Source organism: Opisthocomus hoazin, chromosome 15, assembly GCF_030867145.1.
Source record: "Opisthocomus hoazin isolate bOpiHoa1 chromosome 15, bOpiHoa1.hap1, whole genome shotgun sequence".
In the NCBI taxonomy this organism is placed as follows: domain Eukaryota; kingdom Metazoa; phylum Chordata; class Aves; order Opisthocomiformes; family Opisthocomidae; genus Opisthocomus; species Opisthocomus hoazin.
The window spans coordinates 9,773,224-9,787,331 of NC_134428.1; the positions used below are offsets into that span (position 1 = coordinate 9,773,224).

Consider the following 14,108-nt stretch of genomic DNA (forward strand, 5'->3'; position numbering starts at 1 on the left):
TATTGTCTTACAATATCAAATGGTTTGTCGTATTGGGACCCTCTTTCTGCAGTGACTGGAAGAATTCCCTCTGAGGTGAGTGTATCACCAGTTTAAATGGAGAAGTATGCAGTTGTACAAGAACATGACTGCTCATGTCCCCACGCATTTTCCATCCCAATAAACTAATATCTACTTTCCTATCAGGCATCCAATCTGTAAAAGCACTCTCTGAGAACTGTACAATCATACTTAAGCATGTTCACCTTTACCAGCTCATAAAATCATAGAATCACAGAAGGGTTTGGGTTGGAAGGAGCCTTTAAAGGCCATCTCGTCCAACCCCTCTGCAATGAGCAGAGACATCTTCAACTGGATGAGGTTGCTCAGAGCCCCATCCACCCTGACCAGCTCATCCTGTTCATCTTATTGCAAGATGACGACACCAGTTGTCGCCTCCTGGGCTTGACCCAAAGGACTGCACACTACTCTTTATTGTACAGCACTTTGAAATAAAGCATAGCTACATTTTTTTCCTAGTCTATGTTCTGCTGTGCAGTAGAGAAATATGAAGTGCCATTAAAAGAGCCTGTGAACATTGTGGAAAGGATAAACAAGCTTCTTTCATAAAGACAGGCTGCAGTTAAAAAAACAACAGCACACTTTAATGCGTGGGTATAATAAGCCAGATCAATCCTGTGCTCTGTAAGGAGAACTTTTTATCCTTATATACATCATTCCCCTCTTCCTGCAAACCAGAATTCTCATTGAATCTCTTTCAGACCAATTTTTGATGCCTTTTCAGTCATCACATAATAAAGCCTTTCTGTTGTTTAGGCATGAGTATTTGCATCATCATCTAAGTGTCAAATCCAGAGTATAAAACTCTGGGCCCAAAGGGAAGCAGTGCTAATGAACTGTCACAGGTAAACTTATATCCATGGGGCCCATAAGAGAAATACAAAGGTAGAGAGCACTATTATCTGTTAACATTGCCATCCTCACAGTTTTTCTTTAGCTGCTGAATACATTATGAGCCTTGCTCGGATCACACTGGGAGACAGTAGAAATTTTATTATTGGCTTCAGTTAGAGCAAAATAATTTCCTAGGAACTATTCTCTGCAATAAAAGATGTCATAAAACTCAACACTTCACCAAAGGTATGGGAGAAGTGGGGTTTGGTCCATTCTTCTGTCTGAATTGATTTGAGCCTACATCTGGCATGCATACCTCTTGTGGATCTATGTGGTCTTCAGTCTTGGAGCTCTTTGTTGATGCAGTTTCTTTTACTAAGAATAATCCCATTTTTATTAATCCAGTTGTGAAAGAATTACCGTATCATCTATTGATGAGGGGAATCTTCTGGATGAGGAGAGTCCAGTACTGAAGACCCTTTCCAGATGACTTGTACAGTCTATTTGGGCCAATGGAGACCAGTTAGAAATGGACGCTGAAGAACAGTCTTGTCGCCCCTGGGAGTCACCTTAGTTGGAGGTTCCCACATTCAGCTTGAGTGTCCTGTCCCTTCAGCTACTGAGCAAGGATAAAAGCACCAACCTTCCTCTGGCTATTGTTACACAGAAAGAAATGGGATAAATATTTGGCTCCTGAAGGGAGGGAGGGAGGGTTAGGAATCCCAGGCAGAGAAGGAGGAGCATTTGGCTGAAAGTACCTAACTTCTTTTCGAAAGGTGACTTCAGATACAACAAACTTGTATTTCTTACATTACATCACCCTTGATGTTGTTCTAAAACAAAGGGTGTAACCTACTCCCTGGCCAAAGCCAAACCCCATGCCCGCTTTTGCATGCAGCCACTGCGTGGTTCGCACATGCTGACTCTGTAAGCAGACATCTCTTGGATGTTCTTCTGCACGTGTGGAACTTACACCTGTCCACTGCCTTCCAAGAAAGAATTTTGCCTGTTTCAGCTTTGTACGAGTTTCCATTTCATTTAATTCTAAGTAAAAAATGCCAACACCATGAAGGCTTTATAAAAGCCAATTTCTGTCAAGGCAGTCTATCCCTTTTATGGGTTCAACATGCCTCTAATGGAACAGGACAGAAAATTCTGCCCGTCCTTATTCATTTCCTGACAAGCGTAACTGTTTACTGTTTGGTATGAGAAGCCTCTGCAGGTCCCCAGCACTGCCTGATTGTACTTTCTAAGACTCTTCAGACTTGTATCTAAAAAAAGAATTGATTAGGAGGATGAATGCCATGTCTGATCATTAAATATTTAAACCTGGCAGGCTTTCAAGAGTGGCAGGCTTGCTAGCCTGTGAAAACACCCTTGTTTCGCCAGATCTAACTTGCCGTTGTTAGTTTTCAGAAGACTTGAGGTAATGTGTACGTGAAATTTTATATCCAGAGGTTTTTAAGAGAAAATGAAGACAAAGATGCAAACAAGGAGTGTGCCTTTAATCGTTTCTTGCAGACTGGAACAAGTAATCATACATTAAGAAATGTAGCTGGGAGAATGCATTTTTCTCTCCCTGGTGTGGAAATGAAAATGCTAATGGGACGAGTGCCCAGAAGGAAGAAAACACAAATATTCTAACCCATATATCACATTGATTGCAAACACAGGAAATGGTATCTTGTTACACGGACGGTGAATGCAGTTTCTGCTACAAACTTCTGAATACAGAAGTATAGAGAATCCTCTAGATGCTGGGACATTGGAGTCTTGTGCTGATCTCTCCATCGTATGCTTTTCTGTCTCTGTTTCCTTTCGCTTAATAGTTCTAGCCCCATGGGAATTTTCATCTAATCCTTTCTTCAAGAACAAAATTCCAGTTGTTGATGTTTTTTTCTTGCTGTGCAGGATGTTGCATTTGCAAGCATTTTGGAAGACTCTAGCTACCCTGTCAAGTCATAGTGCTCGTAAGAGCCAGTCTTTTCCCGACAGAAATAGTAATCTCAGCCCTCGGGATGTAAAGATATTTATACCAGTTTAGTTACAGCTATCGCAAAGAATCAACTGATAATGAACAGAGCTCTTTGCGGAATGCAACGTTTAAGCACAGGCATGACCTCTGTGTGCGGTTTGGGATCTAAACAGAATAGACGAGCTGGGAAAAGAGGACAGCAGTGCATATTCTGAAGATGGCCAGGTAGTGAGGGAAGAAGAAGCCTCTTACCATAAGCTGTCAATGAAAATTGCCAGCCTTTGTGTTTCAGTTCCTAAGAGCAGTGGCTGCCACACGTTCAAGTGATGCTGCTATCTACACACGCAGTGTTTGTGGTTTTCCTCCAGGCAGTTGCCATCTATCGAGGCAGGTCATAAAAACAACCCAAGCCGCTTGTATGATAGCATTGTTTTGTAGGCTCTTTTTCATGATAAGGATTTTGCTATGTGTTTGGACAGAGCACAGCTTCCCTTTTGGTTTTTTTTTTGCTATAATTAACTATCAGCATATCATCAGTGTGAATTACGTGATTATTATCATCATTATTCTTCATTGTGAATTACAAATACTATCATCCAGTGTGTGGTAAAACAAATGCATTTAAATAACTACAGATAACACAACATGATATGTATGCCACATTTGTCAAAGACTGGCTTAGTAGTCTGACTGGTTAACTAGCAGCCATCTTTTGATGATGACATCTGTTAGACCTAGCCAAATATCAGTCAGTTTGATCTCTGTTCCAGTTTAAATTGGAAATCTGTATGAAGGCTGTAGTAATGTGTTTGTTGAGCAGCTACTTTTATATTTTGCATTCCAAAAAGTAGTTTCCTAATTCAATGCTATATACTAGTGAGGTGCAACTAGTGAGGCAACTTGTGATAATAATCGAGAGCAAATACAAACAACAGGAGTAAGGCATAGAAGATGCTAACTGAAGAGGGAGCAGGGGAGAATATTTTATTTCTGACAGGTAGTCAGTAGTTACAAAACGAAAAGCAAACGGCAGTGTAAACAGTTCTTTAAGGCCTTGTTCTGCTACTAGAATGGAGTTTGGGTTATTTTAAGGATGCCTATTGCCTGTGAAGTAAAAACACAGAGAAGACAAGACATATTGGTCTTAAAACACCACAATTTCCCTGGAGCTTACCTTGCTGAAAAGCTCACTTTTTCTGTGTTTGTACTTCAGCACAATCCATATACATTATTTTTTCTAAAGTAAAAAACTGTGAAGACAAGTGATCCGAAAGAACAGGTTTGAGAGATGAATATTAGGTGACTGCCTCAGGACCAACGGACAGACAGCCTGACTGACCCTAAAATATTTGGTAGCTGTATAGCTTCTGTCTGATTTCATGCATTGAAAGATTCCTCTGCTTATGATAAATACAATCTTTCTTTGGAAGGAATGGAACCTGAAGATGTGCTAGCCAAGAGAAAAAATGATCTGCAGTGACTGGACAGCTTATGCCTCCTGCCAAGCTGCTCACTGATGACTCCTGCGCTGGTATTAAGTCCTTTGCTTCCTAGTAAAGACAACTAAATTTCACCTACGTGTCAATCATGGGAGGAAGAGCATGGAGCTGTTTTAGTATAAGAAAAGGAAGAATGAACAGAAGAAGATAAGCCTGCTAAAGGCCAGCTCATACCAGCTCTCACTATATCACTAGCCAAGTGAAAGAGCCAACTGACCGAATTAAGAGGTAAGCAATACCTGTTCAGTAGGGTTTTGGTACACCTTCCGGGAGTACAAACTGGGAGGTGGTTACAACCCGGAGCTGACTTGCTCCTTGTCCATGACAGTGTCCCAAGTTTGACTGTGTGGGTCTGGAGCTTGTTCCTCACCCTGCTATTAAGAATGCTCTGGATTTGGTAGCTAAGTTTGGGGGCTAAATCCTCCCTCTGAGGAAAAGGTGGAAAGATATTTGGCTAAGTTCTTGTTGAGAAGGTTGTGTTAGTGCTGCTTTTACTACCCTGTGTTATTGATGACTGTATGGCAATTTGAGACTTTTTTTTTATTATTTCAAATCTTTGTAAAGTGTTTGTAAGGTTATTTGTATCTGTAATTAACATTAACCTAATTCTAAACTCTAACCACAGAGGGAGATTTGTTTCTTTACGACCATTTTTTAACCCTGGTTTTGCTACTATGATTTACCTGAGAACAGCAAAGATGTCCTCAATTCCTACGCTTTGCAAAGTGCACAGAACTCCTCTGAAGCATGATTCAAAATTACAGATGATTAAGATAGTGGGAGCACACAATAACTTGTCAAATACCTGGTGTGAAAAAATTGATCTTATAAAACAGAATGACTGTATCCTGTTGTATAGTAAACAGCTTGAAGTGAAAGGCAGGTCACGTGCTTCTCATTTGGCATATAGATGTTGCATTGCTCTCTCGATATCAGAACATACAGTGCAGTGGAGCACTCTGGACTGAAGCATGCTTCATATGCCACGTACTCAAGGAGTTTAGGGTATTTTTCCTCCTATTATTCTCTGCTAAAATCCAATTGGTCCGATCATTAAGAGCCTGCTTCTAATTTCCAGGCACAGTTCATTAATGTCCAGCCTACACTCTTTGTGCTGTGCCTGCCATGTCTTTTAGATTAAATAGTTCCCCAAACCAGTGCAGAAGTAGGAACTGGAAATCAGGATTGCCTTTGGGATGCGTGGAGCCATCCTAGACTAGTTCATGCCTTTCTAATAGAGGTGGATGATATTTGCCCTACGTTGAATACCAGCACCCATCTAATTATTAAGAGCTGTTCAAGCCACCTCATCCTTGCCTGCTGCGCAGGGACGTGTGTTACGCACCTTTACTAATGAATCACACTAGCTGATACATTTCCCCCCTACACACTTGTTTCCTTGACTCAAATGTGTAAGTAATTGCACTTTGAATGAAAAGTGGTGTAATGATGCTGTGCTATCAAGAAATCCCTCTCTGTTTTCCCTGTCAGGACTGCTGAGGGAGTGCTCAGTCCCTGCAGCCACCCAGAGCTGCGTCTGAGTACACGGGGGACCAGCCGCCGGCAAGGCAGAGGCAGGAGAGCCCCTCAGCTCCAGGCCCCGACCTGCCCTCCTCTCAACAGCAAGGGGCCCTGTGCTGCCCGACCCAACAGCGGTGGCCTTGGGGAGGGTGCCCAGCCCTGCCGCCGTCCTGGGAAGCAGCCGCCAACGGCCACCCCGCACCCAGACAGAGGGACCAAGGTAGGCACCTGTGCTGGGGGTGGTTAACTGGTCGGCAGTAGTTGTACTGGGGAAAGGGAGAAGGGGAGGCAGACAGCTTGGAGCTGAGGGGGAACCTCTTTTGTCTCCCAGCAGCCGGTGAAAAAAGCAGCAGGCAAAATCGCGTTTCCTGACTGCGATAGCTGGGGAGATGCACGCCGACGTGGACGGTCCCCCAGCCCCACGATCTGGTGGCAGCCAGCCTCACGACTGTGGGCCCTCGCTGTCACGCGTCTCCCACGGGCCGTGCATGTCTGGTTGGGAACGGGAGGGAGAGGGGGAAAGGACGAGGGGGTGACGCGGGAGTGCTGAACTTCTGCGGGGCGCCCAGCTGCAGTCCCAGGCCATGGGGCTGGGGGGTTGGATGGTGCTCCCCCTCAGCCTCCTCCACCTTGGAAAAACCAGTCAGTTTTTCCACACAAAGCAAGAGAGAAGAGATTTCCAGGAATAAAATGAATGTTTTAAGCGAGAGATGTCATCAGTCCCATCACTGTGTGCCTCACAAAGGGGTAAGACCTTGTGTGGGCAGAGAGGTGAGGTGCTGTGGAAGACGACCACGTGGGTGACACGGGGAGCTGGCTGCCTCGCATTGTGTGACCTCTCCCCGATGCCCGCTCTCGCATCAACTGCTCTGTGTTACAGGACTGCTGTTTATTTTTCCTCGTGGAAATAACCCCTGCCAAAATCTGTCTGCGGCCGTTTCACCGGCAGTTTCGTCCGTGACGGGGGTTGGCTGAAAGAGCGCGTACCTCCCCCGGTGTCATCCTCACCTGTGTGACGGTGCCAGCGCGCGCCTTGGCCGGTGCCCGGAGCCCGGCGCCGTGACAGCTCCGCGGGGAGCGCCAAAAGAACGAAGCACAAAGCAGCGAAGCCCTCCTCGCTGAGCGGCACTGGGACGCACCGGGTCCGGCTCTGCCCCCTGGGACCCCGGGCGGGGCGGGGCTCCCCGGGAGGGGGGCGGGGCTTCCCGGCGAGGGGGCAGCAGCGCCGCCCGCCAGCCCGGCCCGGCCGCAGCGGCCGCCCAGCGCGTCGGGGCCGAGGTGAGCGGGGCGCCGGGCCGGGGGTGCGGGCCGCTGCGTGGGCGGCCGGGAGCGGGGCGGGAAGGGCCCGGGCAGCCCGGGGGTAGGGTAGGGTAGGGCAGGGCCGGGCAGGGCAGCCGGCCGGGTGTGCTGCTCCTCAGCTTCTCAGCCTCTACCGCCCTGGCGGCGTTAGGGCCAGGCTGCTTGCTTGCTTTCTCTTTTTAACACTTCTCCTTTTTATTCTGCGTTTCAGAACTGAGGATGTGTCGTTGTTACACTCAGAATAGCTGATCTTAGAAATCTCGCGGAAGACGAAGCGTGCTAACTAAGAGCTTGCTCTCACTAGGAAGGAGGAGGGGGAGCAGCGCCGGCTGCTTGGAGGGGGCTGCGGAGCTTCCCCCCGAGCCTTGCTGGAGAGCCCGCGGCTGCGGCCAGCGCCTCTGCTCGTTAAACCTGGGGAAACCAGCCCTGGTTTCGTCTTCCCTTTGCGCCTTGAGTGTGCGCGCGTGTTGCTTCTTGCCCTGGCAGAAGAGTTTTTGGATCTGTGCCTCTGAATCTGGCTTTTCGGGAGGGGATCTGAAGTTCTTTTCTGGCACTGTGTTTGCTGGAACTGCCGGTGCTGCTGAGAAGCGCTTGCAAAACCCTCTGTGGTGCCAGATTTGGTTTCTTGGAGCGTCTGGGGAAGTTTTAAGGCTGCTCTGACGTGACCCTCCTGGCCATTATTTTTTGTGAGGTTGAGAGGCGGGTTTTTTGACTGATGTTCTTAACCTTCACCTTCTGATTATTATATTACATTTGGCAAACATGTCTTATTTCCTTCTGTTGATTATTAATAATGGAAGATAGCAAGTCCCGTGAACATAGCTGCAGGGGGCTTGCACTTTCACAAATGCAGTTGAGTGTCTCGTTAAATCTAAAGATGCTTAACTAATATGTAGTGAGGATAATTTTTTTTTAAAAAAAGCATGCCTATATGAAGACTTTGTGTGTTTATGGAAGAAAACTCTGTGTGCCAAAGAAACTGCCGGGAAGACGGGACTGTTCTCTGGCAGTGGATATATTTTCACGAGGTGCGTGGGGGTGTAAAAGGAGAGAAAGCCCGTTTCTCGCGAGTGGCCCTTTGCAGGGGCAGAGCTGAGTCCGGAGCTCATCCCGCAGCCCTGTGTGCGTCGTGACACCACGTGTGACGCGACTGACGTGCAGCTGCGCTGCCTGTCTGTCCCCCCGTGTCCCGTGCACGTGCTTCTCGACACGGCTACCCTCCCCACTGCCCTGAGCTTCTGCCCCTGTGGTTTGCCCACGGGTGTAAGCATTTTCGCCAGCATCGTCCCCTCCTTTACTTGCACATGTGTATGCACAGCAACATTTGCATACAAGCAACTTGAAAGTAGCCAGACAAGGCCAGGTGATGCTGACTTCTGTCTTCTCTTATGACTGTTGCTTTTTGGGTAGTGGTGTGATTTTGGTGAATCCAGTCTTTAGATGCACTTCAATAATTAAACATACCATGAAGATGGATGCATCTACTGCTAGGAAAGCTCCCTGGCAGCAACCTGCCAGACCGCGTTTGTAGTGCACGACACGAAATGTGATTCTCTGGGTGAAATGTGTAGGGGGTTGTTTCCAGGTGATAGGACCAGTAGTGGCCGAGGTTGTTCTTGGTGCTAAGCCTGGCAGTGGCAGAAGTCAAGAAATCCTTGCCCTGTTTCCGTTTCCCCATCAGCAGGCTGTGGGGCACAGGAGCGAATGGGACCTGCTGGTGGTGGCTAGGGTGGCTTCAGGGTGAAAGCTGTTGCAGGTTTCACCTTTTTGTCTGTATTTGTCTCAAGTGCTATCAGGAACCGTTTTTGGATCACTGCCCCTGCAGTTGACTTGGCAGGGGTTGGTCGCAACTGCTTGAAACCTGGAGGAAGACTGATGGGGGTTGTCATTTGCAAAATGTAATGAAGTTGTAACTGTTCAGGTCTCTGTTGATAAACATGCTGGGTGTTGGTGGTGAGAGTTGACGGTTAATCTGTCCCTCATCTGGGAGGCTTCTGACAGAGACGAAGGAGAGGAATTGAGTTTGAAAAGTGCAAAACCCCTTGACTTCCGCCGCAGAGCAGGGGAGGGGAGCGCCTCGGTGCGAGCGGGGGTCGCACCCCATCCCTGGGACTGGGAGCTGCTTTCTCGGGGGGCCGGTGGACCACGGGGCTGGGAGCAGCAGTCTGCGCAGCTGAGGGCTGGCAGTCTTCGAGCAGGAAAAAAGGAATGAAATGGTGTGCGTTTGGGGTCTTTTCTTCTCTTTTCTGCACAGAAAAGAACAACAAAGCTCAAACCCTGCTTTTTGCAACAGGTTGATGTGGAGAACCAAAGAGAAACAGCTGAACGACTGCGTGGAGAAAGGAGCAATGGGGAGTGATGATTTGGGGGTGTGTAGTGCGTCGCTCCCCCGCATAGCTCGGATAAAATGAAAAATAGAAAGCATTCGTCTGACTAACGGCTTTCTCTTTTCTCTCCGGGCAGGGCAGAGACAGTTGTTTTGCTTTCTGCTGTCTCAGTCGGAGAGTGTCTTTCCCTTGTGCCCGAGGCAGCCCCTGCGCAGATCAGTGGTCGTCGTTTCCCCTGCCTCCCGTGCTGGTCTCTGCTCGTCTCTGCTCTTCGCTGCCTGTCGGGGGGCCACTCGGAGCCTGGGTGAAGCAGCTGTAGCCTTGCGCTGCGCTCTGCTCTTTCTGTTCTGTAATTTGGTTTCCCTGAGCTGACCTCTGCTAGCCAGGTAGCGGTTTCAGGATTTTTCTTTGTGCCTGTTCTCCTTTTTCGTGACCGGCGCGTGGATGTGGCTTGCGTGGTGTAGCCCCCGCTGTCAGGACGAGCACCGAACGGGGCAGTGGCGGGTGTCTGCGCGGCTAACGAAGGCAGCGCTGCGTGCCTGGCGTTGAGCTCTGCCTCTTGCAACGCTGCTGCTTGCACATCTCCCCTTGCGGAGAGCAAACAGCTGCCTCCTGGTTTTTGTAAACGGGCACGAGCGAGATCGCTTTGGGGGAAGACTTTGATTTTTTTCCCCTCAGCTAGTTACTAAGAGCGAAAAGCCATAGAGGAGCGGAAGATGCAGAGATGGGGACGGCCGTGTCACGGGGTGGCACCTCTGAGCGCTGTCCCCGCCTCGGTGCAGCTGTGGGGTGCTGGGGAGAGGAGCCGGACCGACGCTCGCTTTGGCTCTGCGTGGTGCAGAAAGATGCTTGCTTAGCTCTGCTCCCTGCCGTTTTTGGGGCACGCGGAGTACGTTGAAGTGGCACTGCTGTTGTGTGCTGTCCCCCAGGGAAACTGTGAAACGCCGTGCGAGTCAAGCCGCATCTTCCCAGGCCTGGCCGTGTGGGTGAATGGGGCGGGGGTTCTGTCCTGGGACCGTGACCCCGCACTAACGGCCAGGGCACCCATGGCCTGGAAACCCCCCTCCTTCTTCGGTAACATCACGTTTCGTTTCAGCGGTGCCTCCGGTGTCACAGCCTTGCTGTCTGATTTCACAGGTTTGCTGGTTCACAGGTCTGAGGCTGTTGCACAGCTGCTTTTTTCACTGGGTCGATTTAAAACACAGATAATGAAGTAACCTAAGAAATCCTTTTTAAATAATGATTGAATATCTTGGGGGTAATGACACTCACATTAAGAGGTTGCTGCATTATTAATGCAATTTGGAAACTGAATAGTAGCCTAAAGGAAGCAAATGTTAAGTTTTTGACCCATTATCCACGGTGTGAGTGTTAGGCTCTGCAGGCTTATCTGACACCTGCCTGGAATTCTGCGTTTCTCCAGGGAGGAGCTGAAGGTGGTGTGGAGGTCTTGACAGATGTTTAAATACTAGAGTGTTTCAAGGACAGCAAATGTGAATTTGGCCTTTGGGTTCTTGCCAGGCTGTTTGGGTAATAATTCTGTTTGGTGCCCTGTGACCACACATTTCACCTAGCAACGGGGTCGAGGAAGGTGAGCTTGTGGTTGAGCTGCAGCCTCCTTTAGAAGGGTGATCGTATAGCGGAGGGGTAAAGGCATGGAGGAGACAAAATAACCTGCAGTTAAATCCCTGGGTGGCTTTCCACCGAGAACAGCACTGCAGGGCAGGGCTTTATTACAGTTTTCTGGAAAAGATGCGTAAGTGTGTGTGTGCTGTGTTCCTTACCCCGATGGCTCCGTGCCTGATCTGATCACAGACTGTTTTGTGAGGGGAAAGGAGAGCAGAGGACTTTGACCTGATGGTTCCTCTTGAATATTAAACCATGCTGGTCCTTTGGCATGCCTCGTGAGCAGAGTATGGCTTCAGAAGCGGCAGGGCGTTAAGAGCTAAGGCTGACCCCAAGACAAAAAGCAAAGCACGTGTTGGTGCCTTGAGCGGGAGCTCAACATTTAACCTTGCCTGTCCAGTTGGGGAGGAATTTTCTTTTTATGTTAGTACTCATCTACTGTTTGATTCGTTTACACTGCGCAGCCAGTCGGGTTGACCAAGGCACTCTAGCGATAGGGACTATATTGTTTTATGAGCTCCTGCCTTCTCGGTGATTTTTGGTTGGTGGATTTCTCTTCATGGTATGATTTCAGAAGGCTGGTCATAGGCATTTGCTGATTTTCAGTTACATCAGTTATTTGATTAAAGTAAACCACAGTCATGATTGCAGCCTCTGGACAATTACTTAAAAGAGTAATTGAAACCACCAAAAAGCAACCTAAAATAATTTCCTGTTTACCAAACTTACACCTGTTACTGAGGTGCGAGTAAATGATTTGGATTTTTTCACCCAGCTCAGCAAGGCAGTGCCTGTCTGTGCAGCGGCGGGTCCGGACCAGGAGCTCTGCTGGCAGCAGCCAGGAAGGGCAGAGCTTACTCGGCTGTGTCAATTGTGACTCGATTTCCTCCAATATTTGGAGAAAATCTAGCAATGGGGATTATGACATGTGGTGACAGCCTTTTCATAGAGCCTCTTTGTGATGGAGACTGGTAGGAGGAGTTCTGAAAGTACTTCAAAGTATTTCACGTGGTGGGTTTTTCATCTTACTGGTAGGGGAGAGAGTAAATAGAGTGAATATTTGTATTCACTTTCTGCTTTATGGTGTTATGGAAAATGTATCTGAAAAGTAGTCTTACAGAAGTCTCAGTTTCTGAATAAACATGCGCTTTGTTTCCATGCAGAAAGGCTGCTTTTCCCTGTCCCAGGAACTCTGGCAGAGTCCTAAAGATTGTTCTCATGGATGTTCAGAACAGATGTTCTAGAGGATAAAAAATGTATATTTACATACGTACCTGTGCAGCTCCACTGTCTTCTGATAGGTTACTTTTTTTAAATTTTGTTTTCACTTTTCGCTCGCCAGTACCGGGTTTAGGCAAGAAAGGCCTCTCTCCCCTCTCTCCCTGGGAACAAGCGATGTGCTGCAGTGTCTTTTATCCACCGTGGCAGGGACGTCGGGAAAGGAGGTCACTGCTGGAGCCAGGCCAGGCTGGATCCGGCCGAGCTGTGGCACAGGCACTGCCAGCAGCATCCCGGGGCCACGGTGTCAGCATGCTGCTGCCTGCACCATCAGATTTTCACATGCTGACCTTTCCCACCCTGCTGTCCCTCAGGCTTTTCATGTAAACAAACCCCTCTTGAAAATCGTCCCAGAGGAATAAAGTGGGAAACAAGAGTAGTGCAGAGCTGCCGTGGCATTTGTACCAGCCCCTGGGCAGAAAAGTGGTTTTGCTGGACGCTGGCTAGGCTGCTGTGACTGGGGTCCGGGACCCGATCTGAATTTGTTCTTGAACAGCTTAGTGTGGCTGGGCAGCAGCGGTGCCTCTTCCCTGGCTCGGATCCTGAGGGTGAACTCTCTCTGGGAGCCCACCGACATGCAGCTGTGCAGCCCGGGATCTCCTGGCCACCAAGACCAGGGTGAACACACCAGATGTGCATGCACCTGGTTTCCCAGCCCCGTGACACAACTTGTTCTGCACTGGCAGCTTGCTCCTGAGGCAGGCAGACGTGCAAGCTTATCTGAGGAGTCTTAGATGTGCAACACCAGCTTTGGTCCAAAACATTGGTCTAGATAAAAATAACAAAGGCATGGTTACACGTATCCCTGCCTTTGTTTTCTCGCTGAGCTCGAATCTCTCTTGGTTGTGGGTCTGTTCCAGCTTCGTGTCACTCCTGTACAGGCCCTTTGTGCGCTGTGTTACGCCCTCGCGGGCAGGACTGCACCCCAGTGCTGTGTGTGTGGGGCTGCTGTAGGAAGGAGCACCCCAGCAGCCCTTCCCTCCCGGCTGCAAGCGGGACGCCTGCCTGCTTTTGGCAGGAGAGTCTGTGGGTCGCAGCTCGCAGGGTCCGGTGTTGGCTGCGAGCCTTGGACATATGAAGAAGCTTCCCCCGAGAGCCCTGCGGGAGAGGGTGCGTTGAAGGTGGATCCCCATCCCTGGCGTGTTCTGCGGTGTGTGCGTGGGGCTCGTTCCCAGCTGGGCTGCTCGGGGGGTGCATAGTGGGCAGAACCCAGCTTGCATTCGGGTTTCGTCCATCCTAGTCAAGGCTGCCAGCTGGCTGTCGGAGCCCCTGTTCGCCCACACCCTGCCCTCGGTGCATACGGTTTGCTAGGTTTGGCTGTTTTCGTGGCTCCTCGCCCCAGGCCTGGTGCAGGAGGCCTGGAGCTAGTCGATAGGTCTGGTTACCCTGGTGTTCTGCTGGTGTGTGGCTGTGAGCACGGGGGAGGCTGCTGCCAGCTCCCAGAGAGCAAATCTGGAGAATGTTGGCTTCTTAAAGTCGCGTAACCGAACAGGTGAATTGAATCAAAATAATCTGTCATAAAGATGCTCACCGCCATTGCTGTGTGTGGTGGCTGCTCTGCTTGTGTGTCCCGTTCCCGCTGAGTTTGCAGTTGAAGTAGATACAGCTGTTTTGGGGTGGTGACTGCTGTCCTACAATGCTCAGTATGATTTTCTATTAAACATGTGCTTCTATATTGATTTTTAGCTT

The 14,108-nt window shown here is 49.0% G+C and overlaps 1 protein-coding gene across 2 annotated transcripts in view; it reads left to right on the forward strand.

Moving 5' to 3' along the window:
• The first annotated feature begins 6,085 nt into the window (after nucleotides 1-6,085).
• The window catches only part of CARHSP1 (calcium regulated heat stable protein 1), a 37,909-nt gene continuing 29,886 nt past the window's right edge, over nucleotides 6,086-14,108 (forward strand). Inside the window, exon 1 of one of the 2 annotated variants that reach the window (XM_075436638.1) lies at nucleotides 6,086-6,109. The gene's annotated coding sequence lies outside the window, so the exon portion shown is untranslated. Of the gene's footprint in view, nucleotides 6,110-7,093; nucleotides 7,168-14,108 lie in introns of those variants that run through there. The other variant, XM_075436637.1, reaches the window with a different exon arrangement.